Genomic DNA, 18,500 nt, shown 5'->3' with positions numbered 1-18,500 from the left:
GACTAATATGTGAATAGTGAACTGAAGGATCAATATCAAATTAGAAGTCAAGTAGAAGTGTTTTGTTATCTCTAGTACAACAAGTGACCTAATTGGTGCAGTGAATAGGAAGAAAATCTTTTCCAAATTAGAAGAGAGGATCAATTTGCAAAGAGAAGACTCAAAATCATCTCATAGAAGAAACTGAGAGTCAAGTACTAAATTAGTTCTAATCAACTTGAATTAGGGTAAATCTCTTAACAGGTCATTGTAAATCTGCTAACAGCCTCCTTACTTTACTATAAGTGTTAAATCCTATAACAAGATGAGACCTAATAGTTTCAAAAGATTTTAATAGGACAAATCCCTCATATGGTAGATCATATATTATGGTGAAACATTGTAGCCCTAATAGGTTAACTTTATTACTACAATAGGGAAGATTTATGGGTGTCATCACCACCCTAGTTTTACCTTCACCTTGGAGGGTTTATGGGTAACCAAATATTGTGTTATGTATTTATTTTCATGCATGTGATAGATTAGATTTACATGTTACAACAAGTTTAATCTTACAAGTTTTACATGCATAAGACAACTAGTGAATGTGTGAATGAATTGATGAAAAAATAAAGTGTTTAAGATTATGATTCACCCTCGCTCCCCCCTCTCTTAGTATCTTGTTATCTTGTTTATACTTTCCCCAATCAAAAAAATAGTAGTGTTAACTAAGCTTCAATAAATTAACCAGTAGTGTTAACCGAGTTTTAGTGTTAACTAGCAGTGTAAACAGAGTTCCACTGTTAATCAAGTTCTAGTGTTAATCAAGTTCTAATGTTGATTGAGTGTTCCTTCATGTGTCAAGTGAACCTAATATTTTCTAATGGTTTGTTCCTTTTTTGACCATCTTTTGTAATTGGTTCTTAGTTTGAGCTGACTAATATGCATTTAATTTTGATAATGAATTTAATGATAGGATCTTGTCTTGGGATGTGTGCAAACCATTTTAGGATTTTTCTTTCTTTTATGTAATGATCTAAAATCTTCTATATGCCATTTTGCTAGGTATAAGTAAGGGCATTTTGTTAGAGTTAGATGGGTTTGAGAGAGTTTAGAGGAGATGTGCCTAGAATTGCAAATTTGAAGTTGGATCATAGAGTTTAAAGTTATATTTTGTATCTAGTGATAACCTAAAGGGCCTTATAGCTGCGTATGTATGCTGATAATTTGATGTATCAATAAAATCATCTCTCTCTCTCTCTCTCTCTCTCTCTCTCTCTCTCTCTCTCTCTCTCTCTCTCTCTCTCTCTCTCTTCCCCCCCCCCCCCCTCTCTCTCTCCCTCCTTAGCATTTTTCTCTATGTGTGTGCTTCCATTGTGTTTACTCCAAGAAGGTGTCTGTATAGTTAGGTGTGCCTTTGGCTCTAATTCTTTCTATCCCTTCTTGTGTTAGGTAGTATCAAAGGTTGAGGCTTTTCCTTGTAGAGATTGGATCATGTAAAACCCTAAGTTGAATTTTGCTGTATGGTGCCATATCTGCTGATTTGACCTATAACTTTTGGGGGGTTATGATCTTGCAAGAACTTGTTTGTAAAGATGGTTTGAGGTAGAGGAAATGTTGACACTCCTATTATGGACATGTTGAGATAAATTATAGCCAGATTATATGTTGTAGAGATAGCTCAGAGGAAAGGAACACATCTTGATTATGTGAGTGATGATGAAGCAATGGCACTAAACCGTAGTCAACAACCTGAAGAAGATCAAGATGATAAAAGATTGTTGAGAGTGTTATCGAGGGCACATTTAAGTCCTATTATAGAAGATGTTCCTTATGATGGAAAATTGAAAACCAATATTATGTTGGATTGGATCTCTGATATGGAGAATTTCTTTGAGTTTGAAGGCACTCTTAGTAATAGGAAGGTGAAAAATTGAAGTCACTAGATTGAAAGGTCATGCCTCACTATGGTGGGAATATTTGCAAATTGATAGACAAATAAGAAGAAAGGAGAAGGTCAAGACTTGGCTGAAAATGGTGAAAAAGGTGAAGAAGTTCCTTCTTTCTGATTACCAAGTCAGCTTTGTTGAGAAAGATGCAAAATTTGAGACATAAGGACATGACTATGAAGGAGTATATTGAGGAATTCTATAGATTGGACATCAGATTTAGACATGTGGATGATGAGGTTGAGAAAATTGCAAGGTGTCTAAATGGATTAAGCTATTGAATTTAAGATGAGATTAGTTTTGTGAAATTAGAAATTGTGGAAGAAGCATATGTGTTGAAAGCAAAGGAGATCTTGATAGAGAAACATTAACAAAGACAAAGAGGTAGAGGTGGTAGATTCCAAAGAGGCAGAGGTAGATTTTATGGAGAAGATGATAGGTCTAACATTTTTTGTGCAAGTTAAGAGAAAATCTGAATGGAAAAGTGAGTATAAAGGCAAGATCGAATGGAAAGGTAGTAATTCTTACCAAGAAGTTACTAGCTCTTATTGAGCAAGAGGTAATTCTTATCCTAGAGGTGGTTTTTGTGGTAATTATTTTAGATGTGGTAAAGAAGGACATATATCCTTTGAGTGTAGATACTCTAGTGACAATGAACAAGGTAATAGAAGTTCTATGATTCAAGGACATATTGAGGGATCAACATGTAGACGTAAGGTTGACGAAAATCTGATTGTGAGAAGAAATTTGTGTAGTAAGGGAATTAATAAGGAACCTATCTAACGAGAAGTATTTTTGAGACTAGATGTAAGATGGTTGGAAAATACCACAAAATGATAATTGATGGTGGAAGTTCAAAAAATTTGGCATCAAAGTTGCTTGCTACAAAGTTCCAATTGTATAGGCCGAAGCATCCTAAACCCTATCATGTTTCATAGATCAAGATGAGCATAAGATATTGGTAAGTGAACAATGTGTTATGAAGTTCAAGATTGGAAATTAATTTGATGAAGTTCTGTGTGATGTTATGCCTATGGATTGTTGTCATATTATGTTGGGTAGACCTTAGTGATATGATAGATATGCTATGCATGATAGAACATCAAATCAATATACTCTTTCGGTGAATGGAAGAAAACAAGTATTGTTGCCTTTGATTCAAAGTACATATGAGGTTAATTTTACTACTATTAGAGTTTGTGTGGTTAATGGGAAGAAATATGAAAAGGAAATGAAGAAGAATAAAATCTATTTTTCCATAATTCCTAGAGGATCGAGTTGTGCTAGTAGTAAGCGACTGACATAAAATAGTAATGACTGAGTAACAGATAGTATTAACCAAGTGTGAGAGGATGGTAGTAATTGAGTGACAATATAAATTTCAAGGTTGTTGAATTCATATAACCTACTATATTAGCATCTAAGAAGAATGGAGAATAAAGAATGTGTATTGATTCCAAAGCTATTAATAGGATCATAGTGAAATATATATTTCATATGCCAAGGATGGATGACATAATGGATTGTTTGAGTGGAGAAAAGTATTTTACCAAGATTAATTTGAAGAGTGGTTATCATCATATCAGAATTAGAGAAGGTGGTCAATAGAAGACTCCTTTCAAGACAAAATATGGTTTGGATAAATGGTTGGTAATGCCTTTTGGTTTAACTAATGCGCCTAGTACTTTCATGAGGTCGATGAATGAAGTTCTCAAGAAAATTTTAGATAATTTTGTGATTGTTTATTGAATGATATTCAGATATTTAGTTAGACTAAAGAATAACATCTTGAGCATGTTAGAAAAGTATTGCAAAGATTGAAAGGGGTGAAATTGTTGATTAACTTTTAAAAAATGTTCCTTTATTTAAGAAGAGATTATTTATTTGGGATTTGTGATTCCATTTGATGGTTTGAGAATGGATCCCAAGAATGTTAAAGCAATTTTGGAATTTCCTACACCTGAGAATGTGGGTGAGGTAAGCTCATTTCATGGTTTGGCTAGTTTCTACAAGAAGTTTATAAAGAATTTTAGTTATGTTTGTAATGCTCTAATAGAGACAATGAGAGGAGACGAAAATGATTTTAAGTGGAAACATGGGGCAGATAAGACTTTGGGCCCCCTTAGGTTTTTTTTCCTACTAGACTAGTATTATGACCAATTTGTATTTGATGGCAAAGTTTATGTGTAATGTTAATATTTTTGATATTTTTCATTGTTTTTACCTTACTACTATGCTTATGGGGAGTGTTTTGAAATTTAGAAATAGGGTTGGATAATTTTATTGTAAAGACTACCAACTAATCTTCTGACCATTGTTTGTGCTCGGTCAACCCCCATTTTGGCTTTTTCTTAATTTCAAAAACTTCCTTGATATCAGCTAAATTTAACATGTTTCTTTTAATAATATAGGTAATAAACCAATTTCACATAAAAAATTAATATCTTAAATATACCTATATTAGCAAGATTATCTACTTCTCCATCACCTTCCCTATAAATATCTTTTATGATTGTTTCCTCAAATTGATCAATGATGACTAGGGCATTCATTAGTTTAACATTAAGGATCTGATTTGGGCTCTCTCTTTTTCTAAACATATTTAGGATAATTTGTAGGTTTCTTTCAAGAGATAATTTATTAATACCTATACCTATACTTAGAGTTCAAACCTTCTATTAGAGCATCTAATTTAGCTAATTTATTAGACATTACTCCTAAAGGTTTGGCATGTTTATTTAGACATGACTAATTATCTAAATAAATAACACATCATAAGCCTATTTTTCCTTGGTTACCTCTAGGGGCCCCATCAAAATTTTTCTTTGACCACCCTGTAGAAGGAGGTTCTCATTTACATTCTTTCCAACTGATCTTTTTTAAAATTTTATGTATATTATTGGTCAATTTATTATATTAAACCATCTTTTATGCATATTTGGATCCCAGTCTTAAATCAAACCTTCTTTCTTAAATGATTTTCTAATAGTATTGTTAGCTACCTCAATAATACAAGCCTTCAATTTAATAAAAAGGAAGTTAGATTCATATTTTCATTACAAAAGATTATTCTATTCGTTTGTTTCCATAGTTGTATGGAAAGAGATATTTTCATAAATTACTACAAACCTTAGAGTATCCATGTTTTGATTAACTTTATTAAAAAAAAAAAAGAAGGATTATTAGAGAACGTGGTTTTTCAATTTAATTTCTTACATTACCAATACCATTTTTTTAAAGAAAAGATATAGTTATAAAGTAAGTGTTCAATTGTGTTAGAATATTTTTCACATAGTGGGCATCTCAATGGACCCTTAAACCCCATTTTGGTAAATTAGTGGTTATAATTCTCTTTTTAAGAGAAACCCAAAGAAAAATGCTTTATTGTAGAAGACATGCTGAATCCAAACATAAATTAAGAGGTATGTTGATATTATCCCAATTTTTAGAATTTATTATATTTTCATATCTTAGTTTGATTTTATAATTTCCATCCTTCAAAACCCCCCATATTAACCTATCTCTCCTATCTTTGTGATTTACTTATCTACTATTTAAGAGTTTTTAAAAATGATCTCTTCTTGTGATGAAAGAATATTTTCATCTGTGGATTTTTATTGCCATCCTCCATATTAATTGTCTTTGATTTTAATTTTATTGTCACTTACATTCATACCCCAAAGGGTACAAAGAGTAACTTTGAGGTTAATTGGAAGATTTGTATTATTTAGAGAATAAAGTCCATCTCAAGAATATTCACAAAATAAAGCATGATGCCCTAAAACAACATCCTAGGTTAATTTATTAGTTATTAATGGATGTCAATAATTCAACATGAAGTTCCAAATTCTAGAGCCTTTTGGAGGATTTTTAGTTCAATATAAAGATAAACGATTATTCTTTTTAAAGTATTTATGATATAAAATTTTGGCTGATTTACTATTCATTTCTTTGAACATTCCCTAGATAATTTTGTGATTCCTAGCCCTCCATATTCTTTAGTTCTACAATTTTTCCCATTTTATCAAAGCTTATTTTTTCTTATCTCCAGTGCCTTGCCAAAATAAAAGCTTAAGTTTGATTCTAATTTTCTTTTTATAGCTTTTGGTAAAGAAAGACATGAAATATTGTATATAGGGATAGCTAAAAGAATTTTTTTAATCATAGTCATCCTACCTACTTTTGAAAACCATTTTCCTTTCCAACTTCCCATATTTTTATATATTGTTTCTAGAATAGTATCCCATGATTTACCATCTCTAGTGCCTTTTTCAAGTTGGATAAAAAGATATTTGGATGGAAAGGTTAATTTTATTACTATAATGAGGGGTTTATGTTGCTATTTTTGGTAACTTAATTTTGCGATGTGAAGTTCTAAGATGATGTATAATAGATAATGTGTCATAGTTATACCTAGATTCCTGATCAAATGGGGTAATATTTTTTATAGACTATGAAAGAGGACAGGTGAAAATGTATAGAAGGATCTATTAGTAATCACTTTGATTTAATTTTAAACATCCAATTAGGTACCCTTACATTAATTAATAATTTGACTTCATTGGAATCCAAAAAACGTGTTTCTATACCTAGAATGTCTCCTATCGAATTCCCAATATACTTTAATATTTGGTTATGAAGAAGCTGTATTGGAAGGTTTTTGATTGCTACCAATGTCATGACAATTTTATGATTTATATTGGCAATACTAAAATTGGGTTTCCATTTATAATGTTTAAACAATACCCTTCAAAAAATTGCATTGGTCTATAAAGGAGATCATTCCTAATACTTCTATTTACACAATGTAGGTATATTGAACTATTAGAAATAGTGGTAATACTTAACTATTCACCAAGGGTTTGCTTAAGCCACTTAACAATGTTTGGGATTTACATACCTAGTTCATTCCAAAGAGAAAAGAAGCCAAAGGATTTTACAATTTTGGTAGTACTCTTCCATAAATTTATTGTTGATGATAATTATATCTTATAAATTGGTGTTGTCTTCTTCTCAATTTATCCTTCCTACTAGTAGGTATTTTGTTGTTATTTTGTTTCTATCATCATGATTGATCCTATCCATCCCAATATCCATTAATTGTGGTGCAGGAGTGAAAGATTTTCTTTCTATTATTTTGATGGCCTACTTATGGTTTCTATACCTCTCCTTTGGTTCCTTGTATGTGGATCTATCCTTGCTCAATAGATTTTATAAGAGTTTACTTGAATTACTAACCATAACCCTTGGATTGGGCACATTGTTCTTTGAGTTTACCTTATAGATTGGTGTTGTCTTCTTCTCAGTTTACCCTTCCTATTGGTAGTTATTTTGTTTCTATCATCATGATTGATCATATGCATCCCACTATCCATTAATTGTGGTGCAGGAGTGAATGATTTTCTTTCTATTATTTTAATGGCCTCCTTATAGTCTCTATACCTCTCCTTTTGTTCCTTGTATGTGGATCTATCCTTGTTCATTAGATTTTGTAAGAGGTTACCTAAATTGCTAACTGTAACCCTTGAACTATGTATGCTATTCTTTGAGTTTAATGGGATTAAGTTTGCTTGTGTTGCTATGAAGTATATAGGTTTTATTTATTTCTATAATTGGATTTGTCTTTCTGTTTTAGACAATCTTCCATCCCTCTTTTTTATTCTTTATTATTGATTGGCTCCAAAGGATTTTAAGGGGATTGTAAATACCTAAGCTATATTTTTGGGGTTGTGGTCCGAGATGAGTGCCTAAGAGAATTTGAGTTGATTTCCCTATTTACATGCCTCTCATAGCTTCCTTCCCCTATCTGCACACAGTTTTATTAGTGCATCAAAGTTTTTCAGGTGCACAAGATCGATGGTGTCGCTATTTTCTTCCACCTAGGCTCTACATAGTAACAACTAGTGTTTGTAGTGAAAGGTGCAAGTACCTATAGTTTCTAGTTATTCCTACCATATCCTACACCTTTAGGGTTTGATGCTCCCTCTTTTTTCATTTGTTTTGATATATATTTGAAGTTTGCATGATTCACTTTTTTTCTTTCCCTAGTTCACAAAAGAAAACTATACTAAGATCATATCCAAATCATAGTCCCTTTAACTAAAAGGTACCACCTATAAATCTAGAAGTAGAAATTTTTGGTTACTGTGTCCACATAGCTTGTCTTGCCACAATGTTTAAAATGCACAAGAAGTTTATTTGCAAGTATTATTGTTGTAGAAGAGGTGCATAGGTTCATTCCTTATTTTAAACTGTAATAATAATGCTTTAGCTAGGCTTGACTCATCAGTTCAAAAATGACGATATCATTAGAATGCAATTTTATTAATGTAAATTATCATCATTTTTTCTATTAGCATTGTCTGCTAATATTATTTACTCATAACTTAAATCATAGAACTATCTATTAGAATTTATGATCAATTGATAGTATATTTTAATTAATTAAATATTAATAACATTAATGTGAATGAATATTAAATAATATAATGTTAATAAATAGTAGTGATTGATTGCAAGTTTCAAGCAATTCTAATTAAGTTGTAATAATTTCTATTTTATTGACTAGATTATTGTGATCACATAACCAATTGCAAATGAATAGATTATTATGATCCCATCCCAACCATAGATCATGTGCTCATGATGACTAATTTTATTAAATTATAGCAACTAATATTTTATAGATTAGATCATTGTGATCACATAGCCCAAACCATACAAAAGAATCAATCCGTGGGATTCGCTTTGCAATTACCTAGAAAAGTCCAATATATTGTCTATAAAGTATACTAAAACTAAGCCTTTAATTATGTGACGGCGACATGGGCCTAGTTTCTTTAAACATGTTTCACGCACAACCATATTAAGTTTTAACTATATCTATTATTTTTCTATATAAACACAGTGGTCAACAGAGGAATCAAGCTATCTGAGCTGATGAAATATCTGTTGATCATTAATCCAACTAAATTAAAGAGCTACAGCATTCGTTTTGGAATCAAATCACTGGAAATGTTGAATAGCGTGCATACTGAACAGCAAATTATATTGTAAACAAGTATATTAAAACTAGCGCATGCACGAGAAAACTACAAGCTAGACCGCATTTTACTGGCATTGTCGCATCTATCTTGAATCAATCAAATAAATTGATAGCAACACTATCACAAACTTAGCATAAATAGATCAGTGAGAGAATTTCTTGCATCTATGTTCAGTATGCTTTCTTTCTCTGAGTTTCTTGCATCTTCGTTTACTATGGATTCCTTCTCTGAAAATTCAACAGCAACTACCGTATGTGCTTTCGTTGTTTTCTTGTGGGTTTTGTATAGATTTACTGTGCAAAGGAAGAATGAATCAGGATTGAGACAGAGATTGCCACCTGGACCGTTTGCATGGCCTGTGATAGGAAATCTGAACCAGCTAAGAAAGCTTCCTCATCGTGACCTTCACGAACTTGCGAAGAAATATGGACCCATCATGCTGTTGAAATTTGGTTCTGTTCCCACTATTGTTGTCTCTTCTTCTGCCATGGCAAAGGAGTTCTTGAAAACCCATGATGTAGTTTTTGCAAGCCGACCTCCAACTGCTGCAGCAAAATACCTCTTTTACAATGACAAGGATATGATATTTGCCACTTACGGGCCTTATTGGAGACACATGAGGAAGCTATGCGTGGTAGAATTGCTGAATGAGAAAAGGATCGAGTCGTTCAGATGTATAAGAGAGGAAGAAATGCTTCTCCTTGTTCGTTCAGTGTGGGAAAAGTCTGAGCAGGGAAGGAAGCCGGTTAATCTCACCCGATTGTTTGCATCGTTTACCCAGGCAGTCATGTGGCGGATCTTGGCGGGTACGAGAATATCTCTTGACGGTGACACCAACGAGGGTGGTCATGCTGAAGAGTTAAAGATGATGGCTACAGAGGCCGTGGTTACAATTGGACTTATCAATATCGGGGATTTCATTCATTTCTTGGACTGGATGGACTTTCAAGGAGTGAAGGGGCGCATGAAAAAGGTGCACAAGTGCTTCGATCGGGTGGTGAGTAAAATAATAGAGGAGCACCAACAGCAGAAGGGGCAGCGGCAGTCTGATACAAAAGACATCATTGACCTGCTCTTGGAGATGGAGAACCTTGATGGAGTTCCAATCGAAGAAGAATGTGAAAAATCAAACTATTGCAGTCACTGATTATTAATCTCCTATCACAAATGATTATTAAACTGCTGAAAATAAATTTCCAGCTAATATCGAAAAATAACACAACTGCAACTTCACTTAAAATACAGAAAGAAATGCGCAATAGAATCAACACAATATTTTCAGACAAATTGTCCCTGGAAAAACCCCTAAGGGAAAACCAGTTCTACAGATGAGAAATTATATTAAACTTCAGCAAATCAAGAGATACAAAATTCCTTGCCTCACACTGGCAGAACTCCGACAACCTCCTAATTTCTTCCACTGATATTTCTCACTGCTATCCCTGCGCTAACACTGCGCCCTTGCTAACACTGCAAGACTGTTTGCTAACACTGCAAACTGCTTCTCCAAAAGCTTCCTTGCTAACACTGCAAGACTGTTTGCTAACACTGCAAACTGCTTCTCCAAAAGCTTCCTTGCTAACACTGCAAGACTGTTTGCTAACACTGCAAACTGCTTCTCCAAAAGCTTCCTTGCTAATACTGCAAGACTGTTTGCTAACACTGCAAACTGCTTCTCCAAAAGCTTCCTGCCTTACTCTCCAAATGCCCCCTAGACCCCTTTTTATACTACTCTCGTTGGTAAACCAACGACCAAGATTAAAACAAACCAACGGCTGAGATTAAGACAACTCAACAGCCAATAATAGAATTGGTTGCAAGGTGTCCAAAAGGGAATCTCTAATATTAGTAAATAATAACCATTTACTAATTTTTGGCAAGTGGACAAAAAGCTGTCCAAACCACCCATAAATACAACCGCTATTCATAGATAAGGACGAACAGCTGTCCAAGCTACCCATAAATAGTGCTGCTATTTTCGGGTCAGAAATAACAGCTGTCCAACTAACAATAATTAACACTCCCTCTTAGCGAGGAAGTTGTTCTGCATGACACCCATCTTATCTCTGAAGAAGATAAATTTGGCCTTTCCCAAAGCCTTCGTCAGAATGTCTGCTACCTGCTCATCTGTAAATATGTATTGTAGTCGAACAATTTTCTTCAATCTGCACACGTGGGTCTCTTTGCTGTGTGCTACAAAGCCTTCTGGTTGTTCTATGTATACCTCCTCCTTCAACTCACCATTGAGGAATGCTGTCTTGACATCCATTTGATGGATCTGCCATCCCATCTGTGCTGCAAGTGAGATTACAACTCGTATAGAAGTATACCTGGCAACTGGAGCAAATGTCTCCTCATAGTCTATTCCCTCCTTCTGAGAGAACCCCTTTGCCACAAACCTAGCCTTGTATTTCTCGATGCTACCATCTGCACCGTGCTTTATCTTATAAATCCAGCGTGATCCAACTACAGCCCTATCTGTTGGTCTAGGTACTACCTCCCACACATCATTCTGCATTATTGAAGAATATTCCTCAACCATAGCATCTCGCCATACCTGTTGTTCTGCAACTTCCTGATAGCTAGAAGGCTCACTATCTACCAACTGACTAACATAGTCATTGAACTTGGCTGGTTGTCTTCGCTGTCTAGTACTCTTCCTAGGAGCTCCCACAAACTCCTGAGTATCCCTTTGTGCACAATCTCTGATGAAGTGATATCTGATATCTATATGTTTAGACCTATCATGAAACACTGGATTTTCAGACAACTTGATGCAACTCTGATTGTCACAATGTATCACAGTAGTCTCAACCTTCTGACCAAACAAGGCTACTAACAACTTTCGAAGCCATATAGCTTCACATGTCGCCATGCTAGCTGCTATGTATTCTGCTTCTGCTGAACTTAGAGCCACAGACTTCTGCTTCCTGCTGAACCAAGATACAACTCCTGATCCCAAGCTGAAACAACACCCTGAAGTGCTCCTTTTGTCTGTTGTACTTCCTGCCCAATCTGCGTCAGTATAGCCTATCAACCTGATACCTTCACCTCGAACATATCTGATTCCATACTCGACTGTACCACACAAGTAACGTAGCACATGCTTAGCCGCTCTCCAATGCTATATCTGGTCTAGTGTTGACCAAATACATAAGCGAACCAATCAACTGTCTATATAAAGTGGGATCTACATCTTTCTCCTTAGATGTATCGTCATGCTCTGTGCTCACATCCAGAACACCTGTCACTGTCTCATGAAGCAATCTAAGTGCTCCATGATGAATATGGCCCAACCTCCTATGCCATAGCTCTCCAAGATCTCTAGGATTATTGTTGCTCATAAGTGCCTTAGGAGTATCAAACTACAATCTATAAAGGCGACCACTCCTAACTCCAATACTTATGGGTGATTTCCAATCCTTGTGCTTAATCAACACATGTGTCCCTCTAAAGAGTACATTATACCCCCTATCCCGAAGAACAGATACAAAAATCAAATTCATACCTAAGCCCGACACATATAACACATCATGAAGAGGAATTATCTTTCCATTCTCCCTCTGAAACTGAACAGTCCCTTTCCCAACAGAGTTGAGTTTGGACAAGTTTCCCATAGAAATCTGGATGTTGGTGTCCTCCTCCTTGTAACTGGAGAAGTACTCTCTAACTCCTGTCATATGAAATGACGCCCCACTATCTATATACCAAACACACTATGAGGTTGAGCTAACCATACAAGCTATGAGTGCAAACTCATCTTCCATTCTGCTGGAGAGTTCTTCTGCACTTGCTGAAGCTGCCACCTGCTTCTTACCCTTTTTCTTCTCTGGGCAATCACTGACATAGTGGCCAAACTCGTGACATCCAAAGCACTTGACCTTAGAAAGGTCCTTCTTCTTCTGTTCACTTTGTGAATTTGATCCTTTGCTAGATCCCTTCTTTGCTTTCCCTTTACCCGCCAGGGCAACGTTCTCTTGTTCCACCTCATTTTTCTGACTCTTGTTGGCTTCATTGACAAGAATTAGTCTAAACTCCTCCTGAGTGAAATCAGTCCATAGTCGATCCCAACTCGGTAAAGTATCTCGTCCACTGACAACTTGAAAAAAGACACTCCATTGTTTAGTAAACCCATTTAGGGCTATTCTCACTAGCTCATCATCACTAGGGCTATCTCCAACAGCTGCTAACTCATCCTTGACAAGTCTGAGCCTAGTGAGGTAACTTGTGATGTCTTCTCCCTGATTCATCCGGGTATTCTTTAGCTTCTCTCTGAGAATCAACTTCCTGTTAGTGGTAGCATTCTAGTACAGATTTAGAATGGCGTCCCACATCTTCTTTGATGTATCTAGCTCCGAGATATGTGGAACAATATGATCCTTGACACCATCAAGGATAATCCTCCTCACTTTGGCATCGTCCTTCCTATATGCTGCAAGCCGTGTTGCATCCGTTGGTACAGGTACACCACTAGTAGCATAATCCTTGATACCATTCTCTTCCAACAATAAAGAAATTCTGGCCTTCCAGACACCAAAATTTGAGGCACCATCCAATCTATCCTGATCTCTCAAACCAGCTGAAGCCATCTCAAGGGTTTAAAGCAATTATAAATCTAAAGAGATCAAAATTTCTTTCCTAGGGCAAAACTCTTCTACCCTTAACAATGCTCTGATACCATGTGAAAAATCAAACTATTGCAGTCACTGATTATTAATCTCCTATCACAAATGATTATTAAACTGCTGAAAATAAATTTCCAGCTAATATCGAAAAATAACACAACTGCAACTTCACTTAAATTACAGAAAGAAATGCGCAATAGAATCAACACAATATTTTCAGACAAATTGTCCCTGGAAAAACCCCTAAGGGAAAACCAGTTCTACAGATGAGAAATTATATTAAACTTCAGCAAATCAAGAGATACAAAATTTCTTGCCTCACACTGGCAGAACTCCGACAACCTCCTAATTTCTTCCGCTGATATTTCTCACTGCTATCCCTGCGCTAACACTGCGCCCTTGCTAACACTGCAAGACTGTTTGCTAACACTGCAAACTGCTTCTCCAAAAGCTTCCTTGCTAACACTGCAAGACTGTTTGCTAACACTGCAAACTGCTTCTCCAAAAGCTTCCTTGCTAACACTGCAAGACTGTTTGCTAACACTGCAAACTGCTTCTCCAAAAGCTTCCTTGCTAATACTGCAAGACTGTTTGCTAACACTGCAAACTGCTTCTCCAAAAGCTTCCTGCCTTACTCTCCAAATGCCCCCTAGACCCCCTTTTATACTACTCTCATTGCTAAACCAACGACCGAGATTAAAACAAACCAACGACTGAGATTAAGACAACTCAACAGCCAATAATAGAATTGGTTGCAAGGTGTCCAAAAGGGAATCTCTAAAATTAGTAAATAATAACCATTTACTAATTTTTGGCAAGTGGACAAACAGCTGTCCAAACCACCCATAAATACAACTGCTATTCATAGATAAGGACGAACAGCTGTCCAAGCTACCCATAAATAGTGCTGCTATTTCCGGGTCAGAAATAACAGCTGTCCAACTAACAATAATTAACAAAGAAAACATCAAAGCCATCGTTTTTGTACGTTATATTTACTTCTATATAGTTATATTGTGTCATAGATTTTAATATCAATGTGATCAATCGTCAGGATAGGTGTGAAGGAAAACAAAATCTGTTTTCTTGTGTTCTGATGGACGACCTGAACATCACACACTTGATTCCTAAATTAAAGCTGTTGAATAGTTGAAGTTGACTTTTTTTTTCTTGATGTTTGGGACTGGCCCTGTTTTGATAATGGATCGTATTATATGATACCAAATATTGATATTAAAAACTATCATACAATATACATTGATATATGGATTATAGAAATCTAATATGAGAAATACATTTTCACAAGACATGTTCTTGGTTGAAATTGAAACGACGGCTACCGCGTCAGAATGGGCAATGAGTGCCATTCTGAAGTGGCCCGTTGTGGCCAAGAAAATGCAAGATGAAATTGAATCAGTGGTAGGCAGAGAGAGGACTGTGCTTGAGAGTGATATAGGAAGCATGGAATACTTGCATTGTGTTATAAAGGAAGCGGTGAGGTTGTACGCGCCCGTGCCCTTGATGGTACCGCACGAATCAATACAAGATTGTACAGTTGGTGGGTGCTTCATTCCTGCAAGAAGCGGGCTTGTTGTGAATCTTTGGGCTATTGGAAGAGATCCCTCATCGTGGAAAGATCCTTTAGAATTCAGGCCAGAGAGATTTATGGGTAAAAATGTTGATCTTGTGAAGGACAAGGACTTTTTTGATATGTTGCCATTTGGGGCAGGAAGGAGAGGATGCCCAGGGACAGCCATGGCCGTAGCGAATATGAATCTTCTGTTGGCTCAGCTGGTTCATTATTTTGAATGGAGCGTGGAAGGAGATGTGGATATGACGAAAGTCTTTGGAGCCGCCATGCCCAGGAGTGTCAACATCCTTGCTCAACCTACACTCAGAATGGCAACCTGCCCTTGAATTCAAAACAATATCTACCATCTCCTTGTGCAAGTTTTTATATTTAGGATATGAACTCTCCCGTGTGGTCTAGTGATACACTCTAGTGTTTGATGTTTCTGCAAGTTCCCTGGTGTTTCTCGTGATTGAATTTTATTAGTTTGTGGAAGTTCCCAACGTTTCCCAATAATAAATATTGTATGGGATCGATGGCTAATCATATTTTAATTTTATGTTGATGCTCAGCAGAATATAACTTCTTTTTTTTGGAGGGGACAGTGGAATATAAGTTTCCTTATTAGTGTTGGTTTTGATCATATTGATATATATGAATATTGTATGTGTGAATTGTTTTCTATATTTTGTTTTTATTATCTTGATATTTGTAAAATATAAAGTTTTTAAAATTTTAGCTTTTAAAAGTATAATTTATGGACATGGTAGATTACTAGGTATGATGTGAAAAGTTTATTAGAAAAGCTCTATGAATTTATTTAAAATATTATTTTATAAATTAATAATTAATTAATCATATTCTTTAATAGGATTTTATTTATATTTTATATAAATTTAGTTAAAGTATCATATAACTAATGTAAATGTGTATTGATTTATCATTTTTAATTAAACTAGTAGTTGTGTATTTGTGTACATGCAATGAAGAACTGATCAAAGTATATTCTTTTGTGTGATGATAAAAAATGGAAAAATAAATTATCATTGAAATGATTAAAAATGAAAAAAAATCACAAACTCGTTTCCATAGTGAAATTTATTGTAGATTAATTATGATTAATTTCTTTGAACAATCATATCTGTAGATCAGGTAAAGTTGAAATGTGAGTGTCTTAATATTAAAATCAATTTATGAGAAATATTTAGTTTAGCTTTCAATATAAAGATGAAATGCCTTAAATCATTTTTTTTTATCAATATAACTTGTACGAAGTCATATAACCCATCGAAAAAGATAATTGTTGTCTGTCCAGAGTTTGAAGCTTTTTAAGTTTCAAAATTCAAAATAAAATATATTGATATTTAAAATTGCACATTCAATCAAAGAAGAGAATCTCATGAAGTCTTTGAATGTCCACTAAAGATCATAGTTGACTAAAAATAGAAACAAGATACAATAGGAGGGGGAAGTGGTAGATAGTAGTACTATTTCAAATGACCAGAATGATAAAGGAGAAAAGACCAATTTCCTTTTGAATAGGTTATATTAATTCTTGAAAGGAAATATCTATACACATAGATTGTGTTCTTCCTATGATATCTTTATCTTTGAGAAGTCCATATCTAGGTGTTGCCTAAGTTTAGAGAAAATATAGTCAAATTTATAAATAAAGGAAGCTCCAAAACCAAGAAACAAAGTTTGATTTGAATGATGAAAAATAAAATTAGAAAGACCAAAAGAAATTTTAACATGTAAAAATTTCATATCACCATTGAAAATGGGACTAACAAACTAATTTAGCTTAATAGTTTTATAAAGATTGAAGACTTCAAAGCTAGCACAAATATTGTGGCACTAATTAGACATGGCTCACCCCTATGAGTGTTGACCCTAAAGGAACTTGTTTATTAGTGCAAAATACTTAGTCATTTATGAGGCAATGTTGGTCGATCATCATTGCGACCAAGTCACTATACAGGCTGAGCTATCAAGTAGCATAGTGAATAAGTTTAGTGTGTGCTAAGTGCACACAAGTGTCACCAAGAAATCTATAACCATCGAGTATTTTAGTAGTTTTGAAGTGATTCAAGAGGTAACATGTGCCAAGAAATTCAAAAAGGAAGATACAGTTATGGCCAAGTCAAGTTCATGCCATAAGAACATATTAAAGAATAAGCAAAGCCAAGTGCTAGAAGCAATATGAGCCAAGTAATACAAATTTTGTATTTGAGTTTGAAATGACAAAACTCATATGTAAACCATTTTTCTAAGTTGGAAGTGTGTATTTATGATCAAGGAGTTAATCATGGAGGTAATTATGCATGTAAATGCAGATCATTAATCCTTATGTTGTGTATTCAACCAATAAGTAAAATGGAATGACTAAGCAAAAAAATGAATAATCTTAATCATTGAACAAGATCTAGAAACTTTGTTAGATGGTTATAAAAGGAGGCTTTAAACCAAAATTTTGTGTTGTTGAGTTGTTAGAGAGAGGATTGCACAGTTGAAGGTGAATCAAAGGTTGAAGGACTAATGTGAAAGAGCAATGCAGAGGAGAGATATAGTATATTTATCACATAGAGGTGATTACATATTGGAAAGAGAAGATCTATCATCAACAATCAAGTGAAAACTAAAGGATCATGGCATTGATTATATTCTAACCATTAAATATTAGACAAATCTCTTAACAGAGTGGTCCTAAGAGGCCTATTATAAATCTCCTAACAGAGTGCTCACTTTATTGTGATGTAAAAATCCTTTAATCAAGGTAGACTTAATAGTCTTGTAAGCTTTTAGCAGGGTAGATCCCTTACAAGGTAGTGTTGAAAAAAAATTGTTTGAAGTGTGGAACCTATCATGGAACAATCATTATTTTGTCACTAATGTCAAACCTTCTACTTCCTAGTGAGGCAATTGTTTTTTGGCCTGAATGTTATCATTATATTGATTGATGAAAATGATTTGAAAAGGAAGGATAACAAGAGTACCTAGAGAAAGGTTGAGTTATATGGTGTATAAAAGGAACACTAAGACCAAGTAAGACATTGATGATACAGTGTATTGTTGCTCTACTTAAGGCTAAAGTGAATGGTAACTTTAGCTAAGCTAAGAAAAAGTGTTTTCATAAAAAGTGCCTACCAAGATTGGCTGAGTAAATAGTGTAAGCTAAGAAAAAATCAGTAGCTTCTAAGTGTCAGAAAATATATTATGTCCTGAGTGTTAGTAAAACTTAATCAGTGCCGAGCATTAGGAAATAATAGTATAGTGACCAAGTGAGGAAGACTTAGTAGATGCTGAGCAACCTAGTCTTGGTCAAGCATTA

The 18,500-nt window shown here is 34.6% G+C and overlaps 1 pseudogene; it reads left to right on the top strand.

Annotated features, from left to right (window-relative positions):
• The first annotated feature begins 9,188 nt into the window (after positions 1-9,188).
• LOC149563140 (cytochrome P450 750A1 pseudogene) lies at positions 9,189-15,516 on the top strand (annotated as a pseudogene).
• Positions 15,517-18,500: the final 2,984 nt, after the last annotated feature.

This window comes from Cupressus sempervirens, chromosome 4 (assembly GCF_028749045.1).
Source record: "Cupressus sempervirens isolate cs-2001-9-10 chromosome 4, ASM2874904v1, whole genome shotgun sequence".
In the NCBI taxonomy this organism is placed as follows: domain Eukaryota; kingdom Viridiplantae; phylum Streptophyta; class Pinopsida; order Cupressales; family Cupressaceae; genus Cupressus; species Cupressus sempervirens.
The sequence above is the reverse complement of the archived record's forward strand: the minus strand, read 5'-3'. Positions and strand labels throughout refer to the sequence as shown.